Here is a 12,363-nt window from a genome sequence, read left to right on the forward strand (position 1 = left end):
ACTTGAGCTGTGGAACTGGGGTCAGAGTTGAGCTCCATCAGCATATCACCTCGTTATTTAGCACATCACACCTACTTTGTATGTTTGTGTAGCAGACCATTTCTTCTCTTGTGTTTCCTTATTTTACATTTCATCTCTTCAGTCACAATGAGCAGTTGTCTGTGAGACCTCTTGCATAATGACTCTAAGGGGCTTTAGAAACATTCTCCTGTGAGGTAGCTATGCCTGTGATGTGGGGAGAGTGTGAGACTGGGAAGCAGAAGACCGGAATGTAATACAGCCTTTCCCACGACTTGGCTGAGGAACTGTTGTTGTGAACCTTTGGCCCTGGTGGGATTATTGTAAGTATTCAGAGGGGTCATTTTGAGAGGAGAGGTGCTGTCGGCATTGACAGTGCCAGACTCTCATAGGTCAAGTTTTCATTGTCTCTTAGTTTTGGGGCTGATATGAAATGAACTTGGGTCTTTTTCTGAGGCCTTTCAGAAAGTTAGCAATTAAACAAGAATTCTAAATTCTGTTTTTTAAATTCACCCACCAGGCTGTTCTTTGGTTTCAGAGTACTTATGCATGATAAGGGACTGTGAGGAAAGACTTTGGAGTGATTAAAAAAAAAAAAAAGCATTTTCTGTCTACTCAACCATCAGGTCAGCTCTGCCTTTCACTGTCTTTGAGCTGTGCTAGAATTGTGTGTGCTGTAAATAGACAGTAAAGCACATGGTTCTTGTCCATAAAATGCAGTTGTGTTTGGAGAATGCAATAGATTATTTTCCTATGCATATTGACTAGTTTTGCGCATTTTACATCTTGCTGGCATTTCTGATGCTTATGTATTTGTTTCTTCTTTGAATTCTTTTAAAAATCAGACTTAGCATCGTACTGGTTCCCTAATTAGTGAGTTAAATCTTTTATATGTGTTTTATTAATTTTGAGAATCATTATTTTACTTTACAGAAAATTATTTCTTAACAATAAGTAAAAAAACACAATTCTGGGAATTAAGGGAACTATTTATGTTACTTTGAGCAAGGTACTGAGCTCTGGTTTTACTCATTTAAAAAAATGGTGAGATTTGACCCAGACAAACCTCTAGTCTGTGATTCTATGATTTTATGATTCTATTATTCTACAATTTAATATTCTCTAAGCCCAAGGTCCATTGTCCTAAGTTTGTTAATGTTTAGGTGAATTGGCGTAGAATCAAGGAACTAAAGTATCTTATGTATATAAAAATTGCGTAAGTTCTTTTTTGTATTTTTAGCATACATGTGCACATAAATTACCATTGTACAAGATACTTTGGTGTTTGTAATTCTTAAAAAGGAATTACTGCCCAGGCCTGGTGGCTCACACGCCTGTAATCTCAGCACTTTGGGAGGCTGAGGCGGGCAGATCACGAAATCAGGAGATCAAGACCATCCTGGCTAACATGGTGAAACCCCATCTCTACTAAAAATACAAAAAATTAGCCGGGCGTGGTGGCGGGCGCCTGTAGTTTCAGCTACTTGGGAGGCTGAGGCAGGAGAATGGCGTGAACCCGGGAGGTGGAGCGTGCAGTGAGCCGAGATCGTGCCACTGCATTCCAACCTGGGCGACAGATCAAAACTCCGTCTCAAAAAAAAAAAAAAGAGAATTACCCACATGGCAAAACCCTGTCTCTACTAAAAGTACAAAAATTAGCTGGGCCTGGTGGCAGACACCTGTAGTCCCAGCTACTCAGGAGGATGAGGCAGGAGAATCGCTTGAACCCGGGAGACAGAGGTTACAATAGCCGAGATCGTGCCACTGCACTCCAGCCTGGGGGATAGAGCAAGACTCTGCCTCCAAAAAAAAGGAATTATATTACTTGAATTGGTATTGACAGTTTTCAGTAGTGAGTAAAGGAAGGGTGAGCATTCTCCAGGCAGCTTTTTAGATAAGAAGAAAAATTTATTTGCCTTTAAAAATTCTTGGCATATAACACCATTAGTGCTTATAGAAAATGATGGCTGTTAATTGAAGTCTGTGACTTTTTAAAACCATTATTAAGTTCAAAAAGCATTTCTAAAACATCCAACCTTAGAGAGCATTGCATTAGGAAATGTAAGAAACAAATTGAAACTTTTATTCCTGCTGTTTGGGTAGTCACTATTAAGCATCAATGTGGTAGGTATGCCTGAGTCACCTCAGGCTGCTATAACAAAACACCACAGACTGGGTGGCTTAAAAAACAGAAATTTATAATTCCTCGCAGTTCTCGAGACTAGAAGCCTAAGATAAGGTTCCGGCCCACTAGGTTTCTGGTGAGGACTCTCGTCCTGGCTTGCAGATGGTGCCTCCTTGCTAAGTCCTCACATGGCCCTTCCTCATGCAAGCACACAGGGAGGAAGTGAGCAGGTCAGTGAGCTCTCTGGCCTCTACCTATGAAGACACTAATCCTATTGTATCAAGTCCCCACCCCATGACCTCTTTTAACCTTAATTACTGTCTGAGAAGCTCCTTCTCCAAATAGAACCAGAGGGTTAGGGCTGCAATGTAAGAATTTTGGGAGGACACAAACATTTAGTCCATAATCTGTGATACTGTTAGAAGCAAGAGGTCACACATCTGAGGTACAGAATGAGGATGGCAAGAAGTAGTCTCCACAGAGGAGGCCTGGTCATTGTTGAAGACAGCCAAGAGTTGGTGAGTTTGATGCCAATCTGGGTGCTTCTATAATTAGAAGATACTAATTATACTGACCCATTCCTATTTATCTGTTCTAATTTTTCAGTGGTTACAAGGTTTTCCCAATAGGAAAAAAAGGCAATATACTTGCTTTTCTTTCTTTTCGGATTTTAAGCCTGGGACCTCTTTGGGTCATGATATATATATTTAGATTCTTTCAGCATGTGTATATCCCAGAAAGGACTAGTGTTTTATATTCTTTTAACTCTTGTTTTTTCTGCCTAACTGCCTTTAATGCTTTGGTGCTCATGGGAATACTGCCACTTAGGGAAAAATAAAACCTGATCTTTTGTGGATCTTGGAGTGGCTTACTTGGTTTAAAATAATCTGGTATGTGGATAGGTGGAGTTATTTCAAGTCTTTCGGCTTTACTTCCATGCCTAATGCCTTTTCTCATCATTTATTAAAGCGCTTTGACTTTGATATGTATCATGTTAGCACCTTGTAAATCCTTTTAGTAATACCTTTCTATGATGAAGGTGTAAACACTGCTGTTTCTACCGCATTTACTTCTCCCTCTGTGTCATTTTTATAGGACTTTAAACCTGCTAATGTTCCAGGTTATTAATTTAAAACAGCCAGCCAAATAGTAGAAGCTTCTTTCTCATCTGTGTTGTCCTGACCTCATTTTACCTGTTTCCTTTTCAAATTCAGTTTGGAAATCTCAATTTTCATAATCTTTTGAGCTACTACTTCACTTCCCTGATGTTTGCAATTTAGCAGCCTTATTATTTTCAAGACTTTATACCAGGAGCACACATGAAATAATTACTTTTTTTTTTTTTGGTGCTGGACATACTCCCCTAGCTAGTCAGGATTTTTATTTATCTTTCTTTATCTTGTAGGAAATGGAATTCTTATTTGCATTTTCCCTGATTTCTCACCTTGCTTCTTCTTAACCTTGTTCTGACAGTAGTTAAGGTATTCAGCTTGGACATTGTTTGCTTTTTTATCTCTCATGCCAACCTTCTTGTATTTAGCTACACAGTTAGAGCTGCCCAATTAAATGGCATCCAGTAAACTGTATTAGGGTTTGTGCTTGAAAATGCTTTGAAGTCTCAGTTGATGTTTTCTTTGTAGTTTCTAGTTATTCCTCAAGTTTGTAAGTTTGTCTGATTGAAAAGTATTTTCTGGAAAACTGCCTCGTTTACATGCAGATTTCATTGATTGCCCTGGGCTCGTACAGACTTCGCAATACTTTTGTTGATGGAGTTTCTCTTATATGAAACACTTTAGCTATGTTGGTTCTGGACTCTAGCTTTCAAAAAGCAACATGGACAATTTAAAGGGGCCTTAGATAAAAGCCAAAAATATATTAGAAGATAAAGGGGCTAAAATTATTTAATCTGCTAAAAATAAGGGTGTAGAGAAATTTAGCAATGTGCTGACTGTGTCTTCTCTATATTAAGTATGCTCCTTTGTACTTAGGGGCTCAGTTAGTGTCTCCTCAGCCGGGTCTGGAAAACCTGGTACTGTGATTTTGCTTCAGTATCATCATTAGGAAGGATTTAGGTTTGACCAATGGAAGTGATGTTGAACATTGGAATGAGTGTCTGGGGAGGAGAGGCATTGTGGAAATGGCCTCCTGAGTCTTACTTCCTGGATAAGATGGATTATGGGTAAAGAAGGTTAAAGTTTTAAGGTGTCTTCCAGATACAGGATTGTAATCTGATTGCTGTCATCAGTTTTATCTTATTTTTCTAATTGTGACTCAAAGCGCTTTATATGGTGGAAGAACAACAAAGCGCATCTAACTGTTTCATAAATGTATTTCTTGGATAAGGCTGGTGAACAGGCTCAGGTAGACTGTTGTGTGGGGTACTGGAAAGAGCACTGTACTGGGAGTCATATGTCTAGGTGAGGACCCAGCTTTGCATGTAAGCGGCTACCTGACCCTGAGCCTGTGACGTGATCACTTCAGTCTCCAGTTGTCCTTTTTACTGTGTGGGAGACTGGCTAGAATAATTCTTAGGTCCCCTTTGGATCAGTTCTATATGTGACAGTGGGAGTGAGGTCATAACTATCAGGGAGGACGAGGTGATAGAGAAGTCGAGAGATGGGAAGAGTAAGTGGAGTGAAGACTGAGGTAATAGGAGAAAGGAGAAGGAAGGGAGATGGCGAGGAGGGTTTTTCAGTGGGGAATTGATAAGAGTGTTTGTGGCTACCAGGGATGGAGTTTTAAAAGTTTTAAAAGTTGATCTCTTTCTCTCTCTCTCTTTAATGTGCTGGATTTCAGTTATGATGAGAACAACAGTGGTGAGTTTTCACTCAGTCTCTCTGTTTAAAAATTAGATTAATTTGGCAGAATTTAAGACTGTTAACTCAATTTTCTCTTTCTGTTTCTTATATAAGTAGGTTAAAATAGTGCTTTCTTTGAAGATTTCAAATAATTCTTTTTATTATTAAAAATGCCCCCTGTGAAATAAACAAGGGTAATTATCTCTACCTTATCATTGGGGAAATGAAGGTACAATGTGATTAAACAATTTATTTGGTAATTTAGTATGCTAGTGTTAGAATTCATTTTTCAAATCTCTCTACTTGGCTTCTCTGCTTTAAGTTGTGTCTGTATCTGGAGGATATGTTAGCCCACTGGAGCTTGGCCCACGGGTTGTAAAAGTACTAATATATCTCAGAGATGGACATCCTTCATCCTCTTGAACTCATCTTAAGGACTAGATCCCAAAGGGGACCCCTATATGTCTGTTTTGTAATTCAGTAACTGAATTTATTTCTTATAAATAAAACCATACAAGTTAAGAAAAATCACATACCTATGGGGTATTCTGACATTTCCTGTGTTTTTGTGTAGAGGAGATCTGTGGTTGCACAAAGTGTGAATCATGAAATGATACAATTTATAATATTTTCTTTGAATTTCCTGAGTCCTCTAGATGTCACACAGGATGTCAGATGTACTACCATTACTGAATAGTCTCAGCTCTGGGGAGTGGAGAGGATGTCAGCTGACAGCCTGAAATACTTTGCATTAGTTTTGTAAGTACACAGATTCCTTACATCACAGCTGAGTATGTCAAGGATACCTCCTACTTCCACTGGAGCTGAGACTAGTGTATCTGTTTGAAGGTCGGATGGAGGGAGAGTACAGGAAAACCTTTGTCCTTCAGTGCAATCATTTGTATTATAAATTTTAAAAATACACTCTAGGTGAGACATTGATTTGCCTTGCTCCTTGAGACACTGCTTTGCATAGCCATTTCTCTCAGTGGAATGAAACCTCTGTTCACAAGAGCACTTGTTTACACATCCCGGAGGCTCATGGTCCCTACCACTTCTCAAGGATGAGAATGCATGTGGAGAGATGAATGATAGTAATTTTCGTAGTTAAGTGATCGCTTTATCTGTAGGAAACAAATAGAACCCATATGATGTACATATTATAGTAGAATATGTTCCTTGCTTGATATTTTCTTGCTTTTAAAGCACATCACATCTCTTTATGGCTCCTTACGCCTCTTCCTCTGTTTATGTCAGTTCTGGGGAGTGTTTATAAAGGGAGGAATCTCTTGCTGGAAACTAGTTACAGTGATTACCCATTCTCTTCTGCCCTCCTGAGTTTTTTTTTTTGTTGTTTTTTTTTTGAGACGGAGTCTTGCCCTGTCGCCCAGGCTGGAGTGTGGTGGTGCGATCTCGGCTCACCGCAAGCTCTGCCTCCCAGGTTCAAGTGGTTCTCCTGCGTTAGCCTCTCGAGTAGCTGGGACTACAGGCACCCGCCACCACGCCCAGCTAATTTTTTTTGTATTTTTAATAGAGATGGGGTTTCACCATGTTAGCCAGGATGGTCTTGATCTCCTGACTTCGTGATCTGCCTGCCTCGGCCTCCTAAAGTGCTGGGATTACAGGCGTGAACCACCGCAGCGGCCTAACCCTCCTGAGTTTTAAAATCAGGTGGCAAACATTTGCATCAGTCTCCAAAATCAAATCTTCATGACCTTGAGTGGAAGGTATAAGATAGAATAAGTAGTTTATATATATACTTATATATATATAAGTAGTTTATATATACACACATATATAGAGAGAGATTATGTTTTCTAATATACATATATGTTTATATATTTTCTAATATATGTGTATATATATTTTTTCTACTATATATAGATATATATTTTCTAATGTATCTATATTAGAAATCATGGTTGTTTTTTTTTTCAACCAGGCTGATTGTGCCAGGCTGGATGCAGTGGCACAATCACGACTCACTGCAACCTCAACCTCCAGGGATCAAGTGATCCTCCCACCTCAGCCTCCAGAGTACCTAGGACTACAGGCATGCACCACCACACCCAGCTAATTTTTTTTTTTTTTTTTTTGGAGACGGTATCTTGCTATATTGCCCAGGCTGGTCTTGAACTCTTTGACTCAAGTGATCCTCCCGCCTTGACCTCCCAAAGTGCTGGGGTTATTGGCATGAGCCACCATGCCTGGTTTCATGTTTCCTTTTAACTGAGTACTTAATTCCCACCTTTTCCTCTTTTGGCTGCTACACTGATAACAAGTAGGTCCCCACCTTTGAAGAACATTGCATCTGACCAGACTGAGAGCCAGTGTGAACATGGGCCCCAGACCTGAGCTTTTGGAATAACAAGGAACAGCAAAAACCAATCTTTCTCTTCACTTAGAAAGAGACTGTGGATGGAGGGTCCAAATCTCCACTATCCACACATAGAAAGCCTGGAGCTCAATGCCAACATGGAAACCAAAATTTATCAGGAGTGAAATGTAGTATCCCCTCATATACTCAAGGTTAAGGTGGGTTTTGAGAAATATGTATCTGACCATCTGGCTTCTTCTAGGAGGAGTGGCCTCACTCCAGCACTTTTAAAAGATGTTTTTCTTGCTATTACATTTCCCAAAGGGGGATTAAATCTACTAAAAGGGATCTAATGAATCCGAATAAATCAGCTGTCTCATAAGGAACATTCCTGGATGATGATTTTTGGTTAGTGAGATTATTCAGCACGTTATTTCAGAGTGGCAAAATTGAGGGCAATCTGAGAAAATAGAATTCAGTGGTGGTAATATTTGCTGACAGATTTGTATGTAGGACACACATACATACAACCCCCATTTTTTCAGTCTGTATGTCAAGAGATCAAGACCCCTCATCACCAAAATAAATTATTTTGTGCATTACAGTGAAGAGGACAACAGAGGGAAAGGCGCTTTTTGGAGGGCAATTGAAAGGCCTTTTGCGAAGGTCCATATCACTCTGAAGTGGAAGGACTGGAGCCCAGTGCCTTGTGGCTTTCGTTAGCCTGACCGCTCCTCTTCTTTGGGTGCAGTGACCTCACTGCAAGCTGTTTCTTCCACTTGTTCTGCTGGCTACTTCTCCTCCTCCTCCTCTTCCTCTTCCTGTTGGGGTTAGTGGTTTGAGTATTTCTGTATACATTCTTGCATGGCCTTGAACTGGTTTATATAGTCTGAGCCCTTGAATCCTCCATCTTGCAATGGAAGCGGGAAAAGTTTGACTTGAACTGTTCCCTACAGGGGCCTCTGGCCATTCCCCTAAGGCCTGGATAGTTTCAGTTAATGTGTCCATTTGGCAGTATCAATCCGTGCTCCTCATAGGGATCGCTGCAGTCGTCAGCCACCAGCTCTGCATTGATTGGAGTCTAATGGGTTTTTTTTTTTTGGTCACAAATATGATTGAGTCTTTCCCTTCTGGCTAGCGTAGAACATGGCTGCACGCTGGCACTTAGACCTCACAGAAGAAGCAGTGGCAGCTCAGTTTAATTAAAGACAGAGAAATTTCTGTTGATTGAAACTCGCTCAATTTGAGGACCTTCAAATTAAGAAAAAAGGTCTGCTTGCTGAGGAGGCCGTAATGAGAGAGATGGAGTGGGTCTGCCTATTATTATTCTGTAGCCATGCATGCACTTGTCCATTCATTCATTTGCTTATTTCAGTAAATATTGATCGAGCAGGTATGATGTGGCAAGCGTGAAAATACTTCCACAAAGCAAGTAACTCGAGTGGAGCCTCTCCCACTTCAGTGGTGTTTTTGGCTCATACTCTGTCTACAGCATTTCTCAACTGTATGTAAATGACTCCCGGTCTAGGAGATTTAAAATGGTGTTGTGTGGTATTGTTCCTTGGTTCATTCAAGTTCAGTCTTTAATCTTTTCAGAGTAGCTCCAACCATCTTTTGGGGCTTTACCTTCCTCTTGAATCATCAAATTCTTGAAGGTGATGGGTGCCACCTGCTTGATTCCAGAAGGACCATCTCTGATCCCTGGCATTGTTCATTCAAGTGACTGGCAATTGAACATCCAGCCCAGATTTACAGTTGCGATCCTATGGGAAAGCTCCCTCCTCCTGCCATTTCACCTTTGGAACTGTTGCTACACTCTGGAAGATTTTCCAATAACTACATCTAATTAGAAGGATGAATAAATTACCGAAGCAAGTTAAATTACCTTGTGTGTCATAACAATAATTAACATTCAAATAGGAAACCACTGCCATTTTTATAAACATCACTAAATGGAGGCAGCACCCTTTTTGAAAGCAAGAAGCAAGAGAATACCCCCTCCCTAAGCCTGCTGTAAGGATGGCCTGAGAGAGTTGCTAGGCGAAATGTTGAGAACATTTGTCTGGTTGAGATTGATGTCATTGGAGAAATTCTTTAATTGCTCTACTTAATATCTAAATCCTTCAAAGTAGCAACTTTTCTATGTACTAATCATTATCCACTCTGTCCTCATAGCTCTACGTGTTTTGCTTATCTCTTCCGTCTTTCAAGAAGGAATGGAAATTGATCTGGTCACAAGACATTTTTGGACTAGGCTTTACTTAGAAAGCAGTTCACAGCCTTTTTAGACCCCACCTTTCAACGGTTCCGCTCATTCCTTGCTCATTTAATGTACCTACCTTTGTTCTTTTTTGCTCTTCTTCTTAAACATTTTCTGTCCTGAAATTGTTTATTCTTCTCCATAATGCTACTTCGGTGTGGTCTGTTGATTTTATGTTTGTGCTTTTTTGCTTTTCTATAGAGTGGGATTATCAATTGCTTTTATTTATTCAGTAGGCTGCCATGTCAAGAATTTATTTAGACAATTGAAGGGGTAATTCGGTGCAACTCTGGCTTAAATAATAATGAGCTGTTAGGGGTTTTTGTTTTGTTCTCCTTTTAAACTTACAAACTCTTAAATGATGTTTGGATTGTAAGTGATGGCATGTGATTTAAGAAGACAGCATTGAAGTTGTAAATTTGCTCATAATTGAGAGATAGTCCCTAACATACTCCTACACGTTTCTACTGAAGAGAACAGTATATTAGCAGAGTGTATTAAGGTTTAAATCACCTCATTTCTTAATATTATGAATAGGTGGCTCTTGTGTTTTGAAAAGATTTAACCAAGCCATAAATAAAATCATAGATCTTTATACCCTCAGGCCAAATATAAATCACAGTGGTTCCTGTAATATCCAAAACAGCAGGCCTAAAAACAATTTAAAGTTTCTTTTCCTTTTCCTTTATGTTTCACCGATTTGGGTTAAAGTCTATAGTTTGAGGATTTGGACATTATGTGTGTATGTTAGACGTGCATTCTTTTAGTTCAAGAGTGGCTAACCTCACCGTCTAAGGGGAAGAGCCAATATTACCAGTGCCATTAACAAAAGGCCAGTATAGGCTGGTGTGGTGGCTCACATCTGTAATCCCAACACTTTGGGAGGCCAAGGTGAGCAGGTTGCTTGAGCTCAGGAGTTTCAGACCAGCCTGGACAACATGGCAAAACCCTGTCTCTGCAAAAAATACAGTAATTTGCCAGGCATGGTGGCACGCACCTGTAGGCCCAGCTACTCAGGAGGCTGTGGTAGGAGAGTTGCCTAAGCCTGGGAGGTCAAGGATGCAGTGGGCTGTGATCTTGCACCACTACATTCCAGTCTGGGTGACAGCAAGACCTTGTCTCAAAACAAACAAAAGCCTACATAAGCATTAATCTCATTGCTTCGAATATGTTTTCGTGTTGCTGAGGGTCCGACCATGTAAGTGTTTTCCAATGTTTTAAAGAGTCAAATGTTACTTTTTTGTTACAGTATCAATTCAGTTCAAAATAATGTTTTGTTTTTTAATGTTTATCTCTTTCTGCCAAGGGCTCTGAAGAGCTAAATATAGTCCTTCTTAAGAGCCGGACAGTGGTGAATGGATGTAGGAATGGCCTGGATCCACTGGTACTTATGGATGTAGTTGAGGGAGGCTAATTTTGTCAGCTGACCTGATTTTGGGACTCCACAGTTTGTTTCTGAGACTAAGTAGCACATAAAAAAGAATTATTATTTTGTGGTTACTGGTGAGGGAGTTTGGGTTGAGGCCTGGAGGACTCAATGGAAAGGAGAGTACTGGAACAAAATAAAAATTATCTTAGTGATTTTGTGTAACATTAGCTTAGAGTAAAACACTTGGTTTCCATTATGTTGCTGCTTTTGAATAAATATCTCTTCTAAAAGGACCATGGAAGATGTGGTAACTTGAGTCAGTACAAATTGCTTTTCATAGAGAATGTATTTAAGAAAGGAAACTCCTTCAAGTAAATTATGTATTTTGAAAAAAGTTTTTATTCTGTGTCTGCACAGTATAATATACTTGGAATTCATGGCTCCTTTACACATGTTTCATTTACAATGTATTTGAAAGCCCTCCTTAATGAATAGTGATAATTCGGTGATTGACATATTCTCCCACTTGACAATCACACATGCCAGTAAATTGCCCTCTAATTTCCTGGAGTGTCTCCAATAGATGTTTAAAACTTTCTCCTAGCAAATGTCATTCAGCAAAATCCTGCGATTAGAAGATACTCTGTTTCCCCAAATTGAGTGAATGACCACCCTGTGAATGGCCCTGTCTTCCTCGATAGTTCACAGACTACTTCCAGATCTGTGATGGAAAGTATAGTTCAAACTTGAGGAGTTAGATTTGAATATTTAAAGTGTTTTAATCCTCAGGTGGTACAGGGATTTTCAAGTCTGGAGTGCTTCTGTACTGTAAAGGTTATGTATAGGAAAAAATAACCTTTTTGTCTAATAAGCCAACAATTATTACTCCAGATCTCAAAGAACAAAGCATTCATTTTACCTGAATGGTACACTTCTCCCAGGGGTGCTTTTTGTTTTACTTCCTATCAGTTGGGTAATACCAAGTTTACTATAATAAGGTATGTAAAAATCAACTTGAAGCCTAACTCTAATTTTTGGTGCAATATAAAGGGATATTTACCATGTTACAAAATACGATGACACAGTATTTTGTACTCAAATATGATTTTGTAAATAAATGAATGTTTGTCTGTATCACCAGTGTGTTTTCTACATGGGGCACAGGCGCAGTTACTCCTTGAGCTATACTTAGTTTTTCCCCCTAATAGTTTCTGAACTTTGAGGTATATTGTATAAAAGATAAAATGCATATATTTAAGGATATAATTTGATGATATTTGAGTATAGATAAATGCATATTCATGTAACCCACACTGTCATTAATACCTAAAAGATTTTCATGACCCTAGAAAGTATTGTAATATTTTAGATATTTCTGTTTCTAAAAGTAGCAGAGATTCATCAACTGGTGATCAGAGAAAACCTTATTTCAGTTTATCAGGTGCTTACCAGATGAAAGTGTGAAGAAGAAAGGCA

At 39.3% G+C, this 12,363-nt stretch overlaps 1 protein-coding gene and 1 pseudogene across 5 annotated transcripts in view; one reads left to right on the top strand and one right to left on the bottom strand.

Moving 5' to 3' along the window:
* The window catches only part of SMYD3 (SET and MYND domain containing 3), a 749,014-nt gene that overhangs the window by 321,203 nt on the left and 415,448 nt on the right, over positions 1-12,363 (top strand). The gene's annotated exons all lie outside the window — the stretch shown is intronic.
* On the bottom strand, positions 7,978-8,966 carry LOC129060111 (mitochondrial intermembrane space import and assembly protein 40-like; annotated as a pseudogene).

This window comes from Pongo abelii, chromosome 1, assembly GCF_028885655.2.
Source record: "Pongo abelii isolate AG06213 chromosome 1, NHGRI_mPonAbe1-v2.0_pri, whole genome shotgun sequence".
NCBI classification, from domain to species: domain Eukaryota; kingdom Metazoa; phylum Chordata; class Mammalia; order Primates; family Hominidae; genus Pongo; species Pongo abelii.